Source organism: Onychomys torridus, chromosome 4 (assembly GCF_903995425.1).
Source record: "Onychomys torridus chromosome 4, mOncTor1.1, whole genome shotgun sequence".
Taxonomy (NCBI): Eukaryota; Metazoa; Chordata; class Mammalia; order Rodentia; family Cricetidae; genus Onychomys; species Onychomys torridus.
In genome coordinates, this window is record NC_050446.1 from 26220368 (window position 1) to 26240382 (window position 20015).

Genomic DNA, 20015 nt, shown 5'->3' on the forward strand with positions numbered 1-20015 from the left:
ATGGATTGTCTTCACAGAGGTGTTCAGTAGCTTACAATGGTACAAATTCTCATTTGTAAGTAGCACAGCCAGTTCTGGGAGCCACTAAGCCACCCTTCCTCCACTAAACACTCCACAGGAGCTTAATCAGCTTGTTTGCTTTCTTGCTTTTAGATATTTGGTATAAGAATAGGTGATTTTAGGAAGCAAGATCATCAAAATAGAGGAAAGCAGCTGAAAAGCCAATTGTTCCCGTAAAAAGCCAAATGTCCTTGAAAATGCAGATGAGCTTGTCTTATCCTATAGTCAGACATGTAGTTATGCCATCTCTTGGTCTAGACTATGCTGTGGACACTTGTTGTTAGTTGTTTTTTCTCTTTGGGTTCTTTTGTCTCTTTGGGGGCCTGCCACCCAGCTCCCAAATAAATCACACACAGTGGCTTATTATTGCTTATAAATGCCTGGCCTTAGCTTGGCTTGTTTCTAGCCAGCTTTTCTTAACTTAAATTATCCTATCTACCTTTTGCCTTTGGACTTTTACCTTTCTCTTACTTCTGTATCTCTTACTTTCACTCTTACTCCATGCCTGGCTGGGCGGCTGGCCCCTAACGTCCACTCCTTATTCTCTTGCTCCTTCTTCTTTGTCTCCCAGATTTCTCCTATTAATTCTCTCTGCCTGCCAGCCCTGACTATCCTTTCTCCTGCCTTGCTATTGACCATTCAGCTCTTTATTAGTCCATCAGGTGTTTTAGACAGGCACAGTAACACAGTTTCACAGAGTTAAACAAATGCAACATAAACAAATTTAATACATATTAAGATAATGTTCTACAATAGACACTGCCCCAGACTAATTGATAACAGCCCACTTCTCACTTGACTTCCCTATCTCTGATCTCTCCCCCTTGAACAACAGATTCCACAATATCAAAACTGTGACACCAGGGATTCTAGAATAGGTTAGGTCAAAAGAACTTAGTAAAATTGTCTCCTTTGCCCTAAAACCGAAGCTTGCAGAGCAAGAGACTGTACCTTGAGGATTTTTATGCCTGCTGCATTGCCTTTCAAATAATAAATTCTTGGTGTCAGAATGAGTTACATGGGTATCTTTTCAGGCTTGGATACTCTTTAAGTAAAGCAAAGGGCAGTCCAGATTGACAGACTAGTCCAAGAAAAGGTTGGAGTAAGCCCATGTAAAATTATGCACATACATATTTGTAATTTTTGTCTTGGATTCTGAATTGTTAAAAATGGCTCATCTCTACAACTAATAGAAAACAGAATAACAATAATAAAGTCAATAAATGTTCCTTGTCGAATAAAGCAAGATCAGGGGTAGCAATGACCTGCTGCTTAATGTGCACTAAGACCCCAGCTACTTTCTGCTCTGCCCCAACCATGTTCAATGTATTGGCTTTTCCTCTGCATGACTTTCATCCTATGTTTGCATAGTGGTTCTGTACATCACATCTACACCAGGACAGGGAGGAAAGGAAAGGGAACCACCAGACATCCCTCTTCCAGGAGGGGAGTGCGTCCTTACTTATTTCTAGTTAGCATTTGTAGCGGATTCATTCATCCCAAAGGAAAGCCAGGAGAAAATTAGTTTTCCCATTTGGTTTAGTAAAAGGAGACCATCGAAGAAGAAGTTACCAATGACCGTGGGACAATCAACCCACACAGCCTGCCACAGGCTCTTCTTTCTATGCCTCCTGAGAGGGCTTATGTCATGGATTCATATGCATGCTCTCTCCCTATCATCTCTTATCAGCTAATATATCAAAATTAGTTCCAAGGAAATCATCTGAAGCTTACATTAAGTTCATAGTGGCAATGACGATTACCACTATGGTGTCTCCATTGGAATCAATCTCTCAGCACAGTCACTGACGGCAACTTGAATTAGACCATGCTTTGTTCTGCTTCACTGCTTATGTAGATGGTTATCAACATCCTTGTCCCCTTTCCCAGTGAGCCACAATAGCTCGAAATATCTCCTGTGCATCCCAAATCCCCTGTGAGGGTAGAGGGAGAACCAGAGAGCAAAGAAATGGAGCTCCGAGGCGAAGTGTCAGGAACCAAAGCAGGAGGCTGAGAAAGAGTGTGGGGACTGTAAAAAGGGCTCAATTTGGGGAAAATGTTTGCTTCCCACAACTCCTACAGACAGAGACCAAATGTAGCAGCAGAAACCTGTAACCCCTGCATGGGGGTTTGGGGTGAGATGGAGAAAGGCAGAGAGATCCCTGGACCTCACTGGGCTGATCTAGATGAACCAGAGAGCTCCAGGATTAATGAGAGAAACTGTCTCAAAATATAAGATGGTAAATTACTGAAGAAGATCCCGAACGTCTACCTCTGATCTCCACATGCACCACACACATACATGTGCAAGTACACACACACACACACACACACACACACACACACACATGTGCATGTACACACAAACACATGTATAAAAAGAGAAGTGTGATATGATAAATCAACAAGACCTCAGACTCTCTGAAAACTCAGTGCCCATTGAAAAGAAAAAAAGCCTCAGTAACTTCCATTCACTGTCTGCTGTTAGTTATCACTTAAAAGGCAGACATCACCTGAAGTTCCTGTCTTACCAACATCACTTCATTTTGCAATCAATCAAAGACTACAGATGGAGTTAGAGCAGGGTCAGTTAGGGTTTGCTACTCTTTAGAGAATGGCCAAAACAGCAGACATAGGTACACAAGCACACTCACACAGTTCGTGCAAATAAACTTGTGAAAAAAAAGTGTTTCCATTGTAATATCACCCACTCACCATGAAGTTCACCCATGGGATGCACACAATTGCAATTTTCTTTCTAAATGAGCTATACTGTGTCTGGGAACTGAAGAAATGGATTAAGAAGGTCTCTAAAGATATTTGCTGCTCTGAGATTCCTGAGCTCTGTCCACCCATGTGTTCTGTTACTGAGGTGAGGTCGAGTGATGAAGACTGCCTAGTTTGCAGACATTGCTATGGACAGAGACTCTTTCCTGAGCCCCATGCTTCTGTCTGTGGGCACATGGAGAGCATAGGGCCACATAGCAATGCTCATAGCATCTATCAATATACTCTCCTCCAAGAAGCATGAAGCCAGCACTACCTTCCAGAATACTTATTTACATGACTGTGCTAAGTGGGCAGGAGTTAAGTATGCTTATCTTAACCTCAACAAGAATTTAAAAAAGCATTGTTTTTAGGTGGCTTTGTCAAGTCCCACCATTTACCGATGGATAAGTGAGCTGAGATTTCCAGTGAGGTGAGACTGTTCTGTTTTTATCTCCTAAAAGAATAAACTTTAATGGCAGTTTTCTACAAAGTTAAAGAGCAAAAATTACAATAAAATACAGTTTCTTTGTACAATATGCTTGATGTGTTCTTTCAAACCTGATCTTTTGTTACTAACAATGAAGATTTAGCACTTATGTAGCTCTTTTAATCCACAAAGCACTTTTCAAATGTTAACTAATTAAACATCACAAGTACCCTGGGAATAAGAAAGAAAGTTATTATATTAGAAATTATATGCCTTTTGTAGCATGTATATTAAATACTTTATTTAGAGTTGATCAGAATATTAGAGACACGGATGAAGAAAATTTCATTTTCACTAATTAGTTGTCTTCTTTACATAATACAGTAGATAATGATAATGGAAGTATTGATTAGATATTCTGAAACGCTCATTTCAATGAGTCTTAGTGTATTTAGTGTGACATATCAAGATTTAAAGCATAATAAAATATAATCATTAATTGGATTGTTTTCAATCAACCACTGGAAGAGGGTAAAAAACGTCATTTACAATAAGAATTGCTAACATTTACCAAGCATCCTCTATGCCAGGCACATTCTATATGGTTTCCATTTATCAGTTATTCCAGTTCTGGCAAAACGATGAAGAAATAGGGGAAGAGAGGAGTGAGTACCTTGAATGTGGTTCAACAAATGCCAGCTTAGGCTCCCTTGCGAAGTCTGTGTTCTTCAGCTCAGATTTTACTGTTAAATAAGCAACCACATGTAAAGATTTTAGAAGATTGCATGTTAAAGGCCCACGGGCAGTTACTAGGATGCAATCTGTCCAGTTCCTTATAAGCCTTCTACATAACCTTTAGTATAGAGAACCAGAGCAAATTCTGGCACTATTTCAGGTTTACAAGACAAAATGGTATAGTTCATACTTTTCAAAATGATCTTAATGCTTGATAATTATTTCAAATGCACATATATTAAAAGTAGCTCTAACACTAACGAGAGTTAATTTTTTGAATTTTTAATTTGTCAATTTGTCTGTTAATAACTTCTAAAACAACTGTTAAACCTAACACTGAGTGGGGGGGTGGAAATGCCATATGTAAATTTTTTCTGTAGATATGTAAAACTAAAGATGTGTGTGTGTGTGTGTGTGTGTGTGTGTGCGCGCGCGTGCGCACGTGTGTGTTACAGCATAAGCTAAGAAAAAGTAGCGTAAATCTCTCATACCAGAAAGAAACTAATTCTGAATAATCTTGGTCAAGATGACAGTGTTTCAAATTCCACAGTGAGTTCAGTGGCTAGCCAAAAGAGTTCCCTACATTTGCAGTGCCTTTGGAGCTTCTGCTATAAATCTTTGGCAAGGAAGAAGAAATAATGTTTTAAAAATTTGTCTAGCATCCTATCTGTATTTGACTATATTACTACAAATATCTTGATAGAAAAAGGCAATGCTCATTTACTATGATTTAATGTGCCAACATACATAATTTAAAATGTAGGTTGAATCAAAGTATCGTCTCATCCTGTTTGAGTGTGGATTAGATTTATGGTGGAGTGACCTTGAATCTATCTTTCAACAAAACACTGGGAAAAACTAAAGGATGAGTGCAAAGTTTTCCTCTCCCCCAGTGTTACAGTAGAGACTCTGTTGTACCAGCCATGCTTTAAAAGTCATCTTGGAGGAAGTACTCCCACCTCTTCGTTGAATCAGCCCAGAGAGCATTCCTGTGTTTCCATCCTGCTATTCGTTTTCTTCTCTTTCTCTAATTCCCTCTCCATCTCAGCTCCCCCGCCCCCAAATGAGAGGCATAGCCATAAAATGTCACAAATGGGCAGAGACATTAGAAAAAAATCCCTCAAATTAAAAAAAGAAAAGTATGCTTGGTAATAGATCACTTAATGGAAAGATATGCATTACTCTATTTTGTTACACACACACACACACACACACACACACACACACACACACACAGCACCCCATTAACAACATTATCCCTTTTTCTGTATCCTTAGGACATAAACTTTCATTAGGCATGGGGTTTACAATTAACCATGCCAATGATAATTGAAAATTCTTATTAGCTTAATGTCAGCCTCATGAGCCCTCAACAATGCGTAACTCATTTTCTCTGCTTCATCACAAAGACAACCGTTTCAAAGGTATATGTCAACCTAAGAGCAATAAAATTAGCAAGGACTAGATAGCACATGGAAAACAGTTGAACATTTTACTGTTAATTCAGGATGGAAAGGCTTTCTTTCATATTTCCCTTTGTTTTTTAACTGCGGCTCTGGGGTTAGAAACCTACCACACCATCTGAACAAGGCCAGTGGAGGAAAAGCCGTGCACAGACATGTGTGCATCTTCAGCAAGTCTCTACTCCATGTTATGGAGCCTTGGCACCAAACAAATCTTCCAATTTAGGAGTCAATCATTTTGATAAAAGCACCAAATTTGGTGATGCTAAAAGGAAGTTACAGTAAGAAGAGGGAAATGTGACAAAACAGCAGGGCACACTATATTCTCCCTTGTCTCACAGGGAATTGATGTGCTGTAATGTTTGATCACAATCTAGTTGCTAAGTGAAGTGCCTGTGTGACAAATGAGTGTAAAATAAATGTCACAAGGACTGTCTAGGTAGGGAAGGAGTGTTTCATGCCTAAGGACAATATCTTGTTTTAATAGCTCCATTGTAGGAAGAATTACATGTAACATTTAATAACGTATACTGCTTTGTTATAAAAGCAGTATTTTTTATGAGTGTCTATAGAGTTTAGGTTGTATTATGGAATACTTATGGATTATATATGAGTGCATATATGATCTACGTAAGTATATACAGTTTTCTTATCCAAGACTTTCTGTCTTGTATCTAATAGTGATTTTTCTTCTTGTGTGTGTGTATCTGTGTGTACCTGTATAGGGGGTTATGCATGGAGAGCAGAGATTTATGGCAGATGTTTTCCTCAATTGCACTCCACCTTGCTCTTTGACACAGGGATAGTATTGGAGGTGACTATTTCAAGACAAAATAAAATTAAATAGTAAAATATGTGCATTTTCAGCCTATTATTTTCCTACTATAGTTGGCTCAGATCAAAACTTTCTTGATCTACAATCTTCGCAAAATAGAATCAGAAATGTGAAAATGTTGTAGAAGGCTATTGGGTGAGAAACAAAGATAACCAAGTGTTCAGATTCTTGAGCCTGGGGGAGGAAAAATCTGAAACATATCCAACAGACTTTATAGGAATACATGCAAATAAAATATGTGATCTGCATTATTTTCTTTCCATAAGGATAAAGATGCTGGTCTTCTGGATTTCCTGTAACGAGTTCTTACTATCAGATTCCCTGTCCTCTCACAGAGCTAGGCTAGAATGCACTGTCATTATGGCTTAGAGTGGCAGAATTAGCCTGGCCTCTTGCCTAAGCATCTTGTCACTCATAAGCATAACAACCACAACAAGGGCCAACTTCTCCTAACTGCTTACTATGAGCCAGACAGTGTGCTAAGAGTTTTATATGTATGCTTTCGTTTAAGTTTCACAGCTCCATTGGGTGGTAGTTATTATTATCCTTGTTTTGCAGATGAGGAAATGAAGTTGGGTTTCTTCTCTCGCAGGTCAGAGCCTGTAAGCAGTGAAGACTTCTTTCTCTATATCCCACTGAGAATCAGGGAATTAATCTATACAGACTCAGCTATTTTTTAAAGACAAAACTCATTTTTTTTTTCTTGAGGATATATTTATGTACTCTTTGAGGATAGCTACCATGAATTATGTTCTTTGAATGCCTAATTCAGCTGCTCGTAACTATAATGACAGTACAATGGACTGTTAGTGGATGAATTAATCTGGTGAGGGATAGCCTTAAACTATTGTGGTGGTTTGAAACAAACTCGTCCCCAAAGGGAGTGGCACTATTAGGAGGTGTGGCCTTGTTGGATCAGGTGTGATCTTGTTGGAGGAAGTGTGTTACAGTGGAGGTAGGGTCTTAAGGTCTCATATATGTTCAAGCCACACCCAGTGAGACAGACCACTTCCTGCTGCCTTGAGTCAAGATGTAGGACTCTCAGCTGTTTTTCCAACACCATGTCTGCCACCATGTTGCACCATGATGATAATGGACTAAACCTCTAAAAATGTAAGCCACCCCAATTAAATGTTTTTCCTTTGTAAGAGTTGCCATGGTCCAGTCAAGCACTTGGCCAAGCTCCTGGAGTTCAGCTGAAGAGAGGGAGGAAGGATTATAGGAGAAAGAGGGGTCAGGATCATGATAGGAAAAACCACAGAGATAACTGAAAGCTAGTGGGAGCTCATGGACTCTGGACTGACAGCTGGGAAGCATGCATAGGACTGCACTAGGCCCTCTGAATGTGGGTGACAGTTGTGTGGCTTGATGTGTTTGTGGGTCCCCTGGCAATGGGATCAGGACTTATCCCAGGTACATGAACTGGCTTTTTTAGAGCCCATTCCCTATGGCAGGATGCCTTATTTAGCTGTGATTCAGGGGGGAGGCACTTAGTGTTGCCCCAACTCGGTAAACTAGCCTGTGTTGACTACCCAAGGAGGGCCTTACTGTCAGGTAATAGTATATCCTTCTGAGGTCTTTGAGGTAGTTGAAGCTAGATAGTTACAATTTTCCTTAGTTATGATAAAAGATAAGTTAGATATAAAACCTTAGACTCACAAATATAAGATAGGATATCGTCTTTAATTTTGCCAAATACAAATACACTAGTTATTATAAAAAGACTAGACAATGTAACTGTAATTCTTGCTTGACAATTGTTTTGTTATCTGTAATTTTACTATGTGAAAGCTAAAACCTTCAATTTGAAAAAAAGAAAAGGGGAAGTGCTGTGGGATTTTCTGTATGTCAAATGTGCTGCTCTGATTGGTTAATAAATAAAACACTGATTGGCCAGTAGCCAGGCAGGAAGTATAGATGGGACAAGCAGAGAAGAGAATTCGGGGAAGGAAAGGCTAAAGAGAGACCTGCCAGCCTCTGCCATGACAAGAGATGTAAGGTACCGGTAAGCCACGAGCCACGTGGCAAAGTATAGATTAATAGAAATGGGCTGAATATAAGAGTAAGAGCTAGACAATGGTAGGCCTGAGCTAATGGCCAAGCAGTTTAAATAACATAAGCGTCTGTGTGTTTATTTTATATGTGGGTTGTGGGACTGTGGGGGCTTGGTGGCACCTGGAGAGAAGCTCTCCAGCTACACCTTACCCCCTATGAGGAGAGGATGGGGGTAGGATGGGGAGAAATGAGGAGAGGAGCAAGAGAGGGAGGGGTGGGGAACACGGGTTAGTATGTAAAATAAATAAATTTAAATAAAAACATCAAAGCATAAAAATTAGCTTTGATTAAAATTAAAAATAAAAGAAGAGTTGCTATGATCATGGTGTCTCTTCACAGCAATAGAAACCTTAACTAAGACAGCTATGGTTCAAATTGATCACTCCAGTTTATAATAGATACAGAAAACATAACTGAGCCTTAGAAGTTTTTACTTGCTTCTCTGTGTGGCACTGGTGTGCACCTTTAATTCCAGCACTCAGGAGGCAGAGGCAGGTGGGTCTCTGAGCTCTGAGTTCGAGATAAGCCTGGCCTGTAGAGTGAGTTCCAAGATATTCAAGGCTACACAGAGAAACTCTGTCTTGAAAAAAGAAGGTTTTACATGCTAAGTTAACATTAATTTCGTTTTCACGATTAAGCCCTTCTTTATCAGTCAGCTATTTCTACACAAGAAGCCAAGAAAATATTGAATCAAAGAGAAATAAAAGTTGCTTTATTTTGCCTTATATCTATGGGTTAGCTAGAGTTTTACTGAACTGGACTCAGCCTGTCCTATCACATTGCTCAAGTGACACTGGCTATTTGGAATATATTCTTTTCTTGGCAAAAACAGGAGAGAGAAAATCTTAATATGGAAGCACATGCCAAATCTTGACTCACCTCTCATCATCGAACATCATTTAACACCACTAAGAATAACATCAATGTGGCAGAGCAATATGTGTCTCCAACAGACAGACATCTTTGAAAGGGAAGACACAGGGCCAACTGTTGTTTCAAGGATAACTTAGTACCTGTCTCCAACTACAGGATGAGGGGAAAAGGTGAACATATAGTGAGTAAACACTCATTTACTCCGCAGTTTAGAAGGCATTACGGTGTAGGTTCAGTGTAGAAATTATGCTACTGAAATGACGGCAATGAACAAAAGACTAGTGGCAAAACAAATACCATTTCCTTTTGAGTTCCAGTTGTAATTCCATTAGGAGACATATTATCCCTTAATTTTTACTGAAGAAATTGAGGGATCAAGAGATTCAATAACCTGGTCAAAGACACACATATAATAAGTAGCAAAGATGAAAATGGAGTACAAAGACTGTCACCTTGACCATAAAGCTGAAATTCTCTCAGCCTCACCAATTTTGTTTCCTAATGGTAGATCAACTTTCACATAGCTTCAGAAAGGAATAGTGAAAAAAGAGACTAAAACAAGCATGGCGACACATGCCCATAAGTCCAACACTCAGCTTCCTTGCTTTGGCTAGGATGTAGATTTGACACAAAGTCATTCTATTTTCAAAAGTCTTACTGAGTGTTAGTGAAAGTTAATTTCTGAGAAGGAGTCTAAAATAATGTAATTCACTGGAACTGTCAAGTGCTATAGAGCAGAAAGATTAAGGTGTGCCAGAAAACACACAACCAGAAGTCTCCTCTGTTGTCCAGATTGGGGGTTATCATTTTTAGGATGCAGTGACAGACCACAAAGGCTCTTTACTTATTTAACGTTGATACTTCACATCTAAGGATTTAAGACTTAAGGCTTAAGACTTAATTTGTCTCTGTATAATGCCATTCCAACATTTACTGTTTCAGTTACAAGTGATAGAAAGTCTACTTAAGCGTAGAAAATGGAATCTATTAGCTCATAAACCTGGGAATGCAAGAATGACCTCTGCTTCAAGTACTGCTAGGCTTGGGAGTACACATGTTATCATTAGTGTTAACTCAACACCCCTTAACTCTGCAGTTCCCTGTGTGCAAATTTTCCCACTCTAACTGGACTATCTCCACATATTTCCAAGTATGCGTCTCTGTCTGTTAAGTTATAAAGGCAAAGCCGGGTAGTGGTGGCACACACATTTAATCCAGCACTCAGGAGGCAGAGATAAACTGATCTCTGTGAATGTGTGTGGTGGGTATTGTGTTCCCTGAAATATTGTGTGTTCCCCGAAATAAACATATCTGGGGTCAGAGAACAGACAGCCACTAGAACAAAGCCAAAAATGGTGGCTAGAAAATGGGAAGAGTAAGCCATAACAGAAGTTGGGCGGTGGTGGTACACACCTTTAATCCCAGCACTTGGGAGGTAGAGCTAGCCGGGTCTCTGAGTTCAAGGCTACTTTAGAAACAGCTAAGCCACGGTGACCCACGCCTTTAATCCCAGAAACTCAACCTTTAATCCCAGGGAGTGGGGGGCAGAAAGAGAAAGGTATATAAGGTGTGAGGACCAGGAACTAAGAGAGTAAAGCATGTAGTTAGTTAAGCATTTGGTTGGTTAAGTGTTCAGGCTTTGGAGGAACACAGTTCAGCTGAGATTCATGTGGAGGAGGACTCAGAAGCTTCCAGCCTGAGGAAACAGGATCACCTGAGGAACTAGCAAGGTGAGATAGCTGTAGCTTGTTCTGTGTCTCTGATCTTCCAGCAATCACCCCAATAACTGACCTCAGGTTTGTTCTTATTAATAAGACCTGTTAAGATTCCTGCTACAAATGTGAGGCCAGCCTGGTCTACAAAAAGAATTCCAGGACAGCCAGAGCTACACAGAGAACCCCTGTCTGAGCCCTACCCCCCACCAAAGGATATAAAAGCAATACTAAGCACTCTGCACGCATATGCGCGCGCGCGCACACACACACACACACACACACACACACACACAGATCATTAAGAGACTCTTAGGTTGTCCTCTCTAGGTTATAGTCATATGCTACACACACACACACACACACACACACACACACACACACACACACAGATCATTAAGAGACTCTTAAGTTGTCCTCTCTAGGTTATAGTCATATGCTACACACACACACACACACACACACACACACACAGATCATTAAGAGACTCTTAAGTTGTCCTCTCTAGGTTATAGTCATATGCTACACACACACACACACACACACACACACACACACACACACACACAGAGAGATCATTAAGAGACTCTTAAGTTGTCCTCTCTAGGTTATAGTCATATGCTACACACACACACACACACACACACACACACAGATCATTAAGAGACTCTTAAGTTGTCCTCTCTAGGTTATAGTCATATGCTACACACACACACACACACACACACACACACAGATCATTAAGAGACTCTTAAGTTGTCCTCTCTAGGTTATAGTCATATGCTACACACACACACACACACACACACAGATCATTAAGAGACTCTTAAGTTGTCCTCTCTAGGTTATAGTCATATGCTCAACACACACACACACACACACACACACACACACACACACACAGAGAGATCATTAAGAGACTCTTAAGTTGTCCTCTCTAGGTTATAGTCATATGCTCAAACACACACACACACACACACACACACACACACACACACACACAGAGAGGAGGGGGAGGGGGAGAAATACCACTGAGGGGCTCTAAGTTGTCCTCTCTATGTTATAGTCATATGCCCAGCACATATAAACACAAACATCACACTTACACACATCACACTCATACACACATACGCATCACACTCATACACAGAGGGAGAAGGAAGGAGAATGTCACTGAGGGACTCTGAGTTGTCCTCTCTGGGTTAGAGGCATATGCCCATCATATGACTCAAACATAAGAGGAAAGACAAGATACCATGATGACTGTTCCCGAAGCCAAAGGCTATGGTTTGCTAGGGTTGACATTTCATCCAAACCTTTGAGAAACTTCTCAAAGACCCATTCTACTCAGACTGTTGTGACTGCTGTCTTAATTAGGTGAGCCTTAAAATCAAAACATTATAAAGTTTCTATCTCACTGGAATGGAAGTGTTAACACTTACATAGTCTTCTTTCCCCTTTTTCTAGAAAGCATTGCAGGGACTTAAAGAAGCACCTGTATTAGTTTTTTGATAACAGATGGAGTATAGAGGAGAAAATAGCACACATTGGCAATAGAGCCAAATGTAATTTTCTATAGATAGCATTGGCCTGCTACTGTCCAATTTAAAATGCATTCGAAAAATTGCCACCAGATGAACTTTATAGCCAGCCTTAGCTCTGTGGAAAATAAAAGAAATCTAATGTCCAGCAGATATCCTATAATGGTTTTCTTTTGCTTGAGATTTTTTAAAAATTAATAATCTTGCATACAGCTGTTACATATTGGCCATTCACAAATGATACTTCTAAACCTCTCCCCCAAGATATACATACATACAAAGGGTCTTCTTAATAGTGAAGAGTATCTGCCAACTGTAATGGATTTTGACTTTCAGGTAAATTGAGAAAAGCTAATTTTTACAGCATGGCTAAAATTATTTTTCTTAATGGCCTCGTTCCCAGACAGAATGTGAATCTCTAAGTAATAACATTGAAATTGGCTCACAATTAAAAGTGCAAAATGATTTATTATTTCACTCTGTTTAGAGCAGCTTCTAGGTGTCATGCACCAAGCCAAGCACCAGGAGCAACAAAATGAGTGCAAGGCATCCTTGTCTTGAACAGCTCACAGCCAAGCAGGGGGAAACTTCAAGGAGCACAGGAAGTGAGACCAACCACTGTGTCTCTGGGCTATGAGAACTCAGAGAAGCCAATGCTTCACTTTTCCTGGGAGGGGAACAGGGTTACCAGGGAGAACAGGTTTTTAGAAGAAATTCATGATGAAGCCGGGCGAATTTGCTAACCAAAGACCTGGTGGGGGTCATATTCCAGAAAGAGAATGCAGCACCCTGTCGCTGAGCTTTGTGGACGAGCTGGACCACTGACAGGACTGGTCAGGGATAAGCCAGAAGCTAACAGTAGTGAGAACACAGAGAATGGGGTGAAAATAGGGCTCCATGCCAAAGGGTCTGGAATAATAACTCTGGAAACAGGGCAAAAGGTGTGTGGGAAATGGGGGAGAAACTGTTAATGCTAAAGTTGTAGAGAAGGCTGGTAAGGGAAAGCTGGTACAGGAAGGTGATGGAAGTCTACAATGTGAAGAATAGAACCAAGGAGAGAGAAGAATCAAAATGCCCCCATGTGTTTAGTACAGAGGTTGGCTGGAGTAATCTTTAAAGATGCTGGAGAAGATTATAGAAGCAGACAAGCAGGCAGGGAATGCGTTTGGCAGGGAGCAGAGCTGTGACTGCCTGTGATACTCAATGTTAATTTGGTGTTACACTGCAAATAGCTACATGAAATTATCAGTTTTACCTACAGAACTCTTTGGTCTATTTTGATTACTATCAGTTATAATGTATTCACTGCGTCAATTCACATGTTATTAAATAACAGTAGAGAACAAATCAACTATATTCCAGAACGAATATTGTCTGTAAGGTGTGTGTGTGACTACATGTTTGGAGATGTTCTTTTTGTTGTTGTTGTTCCCTGACCTCAAGTAATGACCAGTTTAAGCTCAGAACTGATATGTCCTAGCTTCTGTTTTTAATGTGGTATCATCCAGAGAAGTATGTGTTAAACCTTTTCAAGTGATATCTTCTGACTTAACTTGAGGGACTCAAAGCCTAAAGATGCTTCAGGATTAGGATTTTACTACAATGGATACTATCTACTAGTTGATAAATATATGAAAATTTTATCAGTAATGTTTCAAGAAACTTGCTTGCTACTATAACTTTTATGGTGATCTTAGATAACATGTTAAATAGGTATTAAAACAGAGGAATCTGAAATTTCTCTCACTAAGGATTGGAGGGCAGGTGTCTGCTCTTACATCACACTGACTTCTTTTCATTTACTTTTTTTAATGCATTCAGGAGTTGTTAAAGTTTCTTATATAAAAATATGATTGATTGTAACAGTGACAGTAATTGCATTCTAGCAAAAGTAACCATTATAGTAATTTTCTTCAGGGAAGAGAAATCTAACTAACTAAAGTACCTAGTTGCTTCCTCACACATTAACTCTGAAAATTCCTAAAGTGAGAATACTTGATAAGGGAAATATAGATTGAAGAACATAAAATGGAATGCAGTATTTATGAAACTACTTCCATTAGGCAGCTCACAATTTTATGTAGCTGCTAATCATAAATTAAGTGAAGCAAAAATAGAGGCAAAAAAGTAAAATTCCTGCCTAGTAGGTCAATTCAACTAAGTCCTCAGATGAGGCCTTTTTAAAGGTGACTCTGAGACAGGTTTTTTCATTTCCACCCTACAGAGGTAATGATTTCCTAAAAGATTTATTCATATCATGCCTTCAGAAGATTGAATCAAATAATGTATGAACATATTATGATTGCAAATAGAGAGAGAGAAAAAAACAATCACACGTGTGCATAGACAAGATGGTGCTGCGGATAGTAACAAGCAGGACACGTTAAGATGCAAATGAAACAGCATTCGCATTTAATTTTATGTATGCCACCACACACCTGAATAGTAATTAGCAACTAAAATAGGAAACGTGTGGTTCTGCATGTATTGATAAAATCTTCGTGCAGTATTCATCAGCCGGCAGCAATTTAACATGAACTGCACATTGAGAAAAAAAAACTAGTTCCTCATTTCTACAGTTTCTTTTTAGAATGACATCTCTTGATGATTGAAAGCAACGTAATAACTGAAAAATTGATCAAAAGTAAGTGAAATCTTTGTTCAGTTGGAATTACTTTGAAAAAATATTTTTGTTAGCCTTGTTCATCAAACGGAATAAAATAGAAGCCTCCAACACCACTTGCAAATACAGACAGTAATTCAAAGCAACTTAAACCAATCAAATCAGTTCAAAATTTTCAACTTTAAAGGGGCACAGCGAACAGTGCTATATTGTTTTTGCCTTGCCTTACCCTACTGTTGAAGTGGCTGTACAATTTCAAAGGAAAGCTTTATTTTGTAGTTTAACTTCGTGATTCGCCTCTGGCTGCCTCTCTTCATCTGTCCCCAACTCCATTGTTTGCCTCTGCATTTAAATTGGCTTTGCAATACCGTCTGATTTATTTTTGGGGGTTATCTTTGTACAAGAGAATTGCATTCATAAACCATATCTTTAAAATTACTACCTTTCTTTATTTTTTTCACAATGCCCTACAGGTTACAGATTTTTTTGCCTCCCCAGTCCTTGCCTCTATAGTGCAGGCTCAGTCTTACTACATGTGGTAGAAAAATCAGGTGTGCATGTGTGTGTGTTGGGGGGAGGGTGTCAGTGTGTACTCACATGTGCCTGTCATCCAACAGATCAAATTCTGGAAATTTAGCATAAAGTTGACCCCAAGGAATCATTCAACAAAGTCTTATTTTCTTGAAGCCTGGTTGTGACTCTTGTATTATTATAGAAGTACACAAAGGTAAAAGGTAATTACAAAATAATTACACCCGCAGACATCAAAACAAAAGGTTTCAAAGAAAAGAATCTAATACACATCTTCTAAGAAAAATCACAGTGGCTCAAGAATTAGGCTGCTTTGGGAGTTACAAACAAACAAAATACCAACTCAAACTTGAGTAAATGACAGACAGAATCTGTGGCTCATGTATCAGAGGAAAGAGGGAATTCTTACATCAATGATCAGACTTCTAGGCCCACATGGCTGCATTATCTCAGTGATTCCATATTTTCATAGGCAGTACTACCCATAAACTACCTGTTTTCAGGTTACAACGTCTAAACTAGCAGCAGCCAGACATTATTCTTTCTCACTCTCATCTTCTATGACCAGTGCATGGTCTCCAGCCAACAAATGAAAGCCTTGAGCTTCATTTCATTGGATCTCTCTTGAGTAATTTATAGTGGCAAACAGGACACCTATATTGGACCATCCAGGGCACCTGTCTAGCACATACTGATATGACCTTGTGGGTATGAAAATGTTGGACTGCTTCAAAGTGAGAGGAAAAGAAACTGATCCTCTGTGTTCATCCACCCACCAGAAACAGTGCTCATTGCATCAACAGACTAGAATGCTCTTGGCTTCTCCATTTCTCAGCAACTGGAAAGCCAGCATCAGAAGAGTAAGGATCTATTTTGACCCTGCTTGAGCAATTCAGCAGACATCCCTTCTGTTTGGATGGATCATGCTTTGGTTGTTGAACATTTTGAACACCATTCCAGCCTGCAGCTCAGGGAAGGATTGATTGTACCATTTTTAGTTCCCCAGGGGAGCCACAAGAGCAAAGAATAACAAACTGGGTTTGCTGTAATAACAGAATTTTATTCTCTCATCATTTGAAGGCTAGAAATCCAAAATTCAGGTATTGACTAGACAATGTTCCCCAAAATAGTCTCTAGGGGAGGATTTCTCCTTGCCTCTCTCCCCATGGCCCTTCGTACGTGCCAGCGTCCTTGTGCTCTGCCTCTCTTTTCGCATGGCCCTCCTTGTGCTCTGTCAGTGTCTACTGTCCCCATCTTAGTCACTGTTCTGTTGCTGTGAAGAGACATCACGACCACTGCAACTAATAGAAGAAAGCACTGGGGGCTTTCTTACTGTTTCAGAGGGTGAGTCCATGACGATCATGGCAGGACGCATGGCAGCAGGCAGGTAGCTGCCTGAGGAGCAGCTAAGAGCTTACACTCGATACACACTCAGAAAGCAGAGAGATGGGGCCTGATGTGGGCTTTTGAATTCTCAAAGTGCATCCTAAGTGACACACCTCCTCCTAATCCTCCCTAAACAGTCCACCAACTGGGAACTAGGCATTCAACTATCTGAGCCTATGGGTGCCATTCTTACTCACACCTCCACACACACCTGTTCTGAGAAAGACACCAATCCTTAGTCAATGGCCTTTTCTCATCTAATGTAACCTCACGTTAACTTGATTTTGTTTGCAAGATTCTATTTCCAAACATCAGATTCACAAGTTTTACCTATACATGAGTTCAGAGTTGACAATAGTCAGCCTAGTTACTATGCAATGGAAAGGTAGGAAAGTTGTTAGGAAAGTCCCCACAATATCCATTACAGATACAAGACCTGCTGGGCCTTGGCTCTTTTCATTTACCTGGCTTTCAGCAGCAGCTTTAGAGTTAGCTGACATTTCAGATTTCATGTGCCTTTTCCAGCAGGATATTATGTTTAACTTTAGGCCTAGGTACACGGACTTCAGAAAGCACTTTAGGGGTTGTCTGGCCAAGTTTATGCCTGTGTGACAATCCAAGCACCATCAAGTAAGCAGGCAATATATTCTACCTACGTAAATCTTATGTTTCAGATTTATGTAGTTGTGGTTAAATAACAATTCACTTAAAACTTTTCTGGACCTATGATACCTCTCTTTACTAGGTATTTTCTCTACCAGTTGCTAGCAAAGCACAACTATTTACTATACTTTAGCACACAGGACCTGCTAGAACTAAGAATAAGGCCTAGGTGTGTTTCTCAGTGGGCAGAGTGATTGTGTAGCAGGCATGAAGCCCTAGGTTAGATCCCTAAAAACTGCACTAAGCAAGTGTGGTTAGACAAATCTATAATTTCTATACTTGGGAGGTCAATGTAGGAAGATCAGAAGTTCAAGGTCATCCTTGACTTCATAGAGAGTTTGAGGGTAGATTAGGCTACCTGAGACCTTGTCTCAAAAAGGGAGACAGCAAGACAGTTTATTAGGTAAAGTTGCCGAGTGTTGCCTAAAGATGACTTAAGTTCAATCCCCAGGACTAGGACCAATATAGTAAAATGAAAGAACCAACTCTCATCAGTTGTTCTCTGACCTGCACATGTAGCTGTGGCACATGTGCGTCCCCTACACACACATACAAAATAAATACATTATAAAGGGGGGAGGCTAAAAATAAACTAAGATAGAGTAAGTTCTAATCATGATTATAAAGGCTGAAAAGGCAATGACTCAAACAATCATTGATTTCTTCCTATGTTGAAGCTAAAGCACATGCCATCCAGGGTCCACATTGCTGCCTGCCTATATTCTTGAAGTTCTAACTGCTTTCTGCTCTGCTTTCTCAAATCCTGAACACACAGTTTCCATCCCATGGTCAGAAAGAGCTGTTGTAGCTTTCTCAGGAAATGGCTGAATTTTGCTTGTGTAACACTGAAACAATCCTAAAATACATGGCCCAATATAGCAACAAGAGTAGCTGGGAAATGTAGTTTTATCTAAACAATCACAGGCCCAGCTAATTTCAAGTTCTTTTACTAAAGAAAGAAGGGGGAAAATTAGTATGTGCTTTAAGGATAATGATCATTCCTTAACAAAAGCAATGTGTGTGGAGGAACAAGTGATGGGCATCTGCAAATACTTTTATATACCAAGACATTATGATGCCTCGTCTCTGGTGTGTTTTCAACATAACATTTCAGATTTTTACTCTGATACCTTTATTTGCCTTCTTTAGTCGTTATCTCATTTTACACAATCTAGTTACATAATTGGCCTAAATTTGCTCACTAGATGTCTATAAAGACGCCCAAATCAGAAGGAGAGTGGTGACCACCAACGCCAGCGGGAAACTTCGACAAAAAATATATGTACAACTGCAAGAGTAACTATTTTGTAAAGCAAAAAGACATTTAGCCCCTATCTTTGGTGATAAGTTTTCAATTACATCACACAGGGTAACGAGTCAGACTAGATTCTCACTCAGCTTTACACGTGACAAACTCTCTGCATAGTGCTACAGCAAAATGACATTCTACGGAGCTTGAAAACCCAGAACCCTGCTTGAAGCCAGAGTCTTCCCTAATAGGAAGAGGCATATCAAAGTCTTTGTAAATATTTAAAAAAAACTATGAACAGAACATTGTAGCAGAAACAAACTAAGACAAACAATGATAATACTGGCCAAAAGGGGAGAAAGGAAAAATGAAGTATTTTCGGGGTAAACATTGGAAGGTTGTGGGACTCTTTATTTACTATCACTCCAAGTTCTTACTAGTAATCAAACGCTCTTGGTTATCTTTATGAAGAACAAAGTCAAAAAGCTCTTTTAAATGGAGACAACAGACTGGAAAATCTGTCTCTACTGCCCCGGCTAGGACCATCTCACTTGCCCAGGCCCCCAGGAGGCTTGCTTGCCCTGTGGCTTCCCACTACATCCTATCAAGGAGGTGTTACATTTACCAATGGGATACTAAACAATGGGTTGGCCCTGTCCATACCTTTGTAAATAGTTCTTTCATCAGTTCTCCTCAACTGTTAATGAGCCATCTGTTTTCTTCAAGGGATCCTCAGTGATTTTCTTAAAGAAAGAAATGGTTCACCAGAAGCCTACTCCTGCATGTTCGATGGCTGGTGGGCTGTTCTCAGTTTTGAAATTCTCTCCTACTGACCCATGCTCTTTTCTTCATTAGTGTGACCTGGTGCTCAACATATTCACAAGCCATTTCTAAACCAGTGGCATGCTTTACTTACCTAGTGACCATCAATTCCTAGCCTAGTCCATTACCCAACTCTCCTACTTTTGATGTTGATGTATTTTTAAGCCATTTATTAATTTACTTCTGCTTGCTACAGGCTCCTCACAACCCAAGACTTTCAGTGTCTCCAGTGCAGATGTTTTGCCACTATATTTTCTGAAATTTTTAGTTT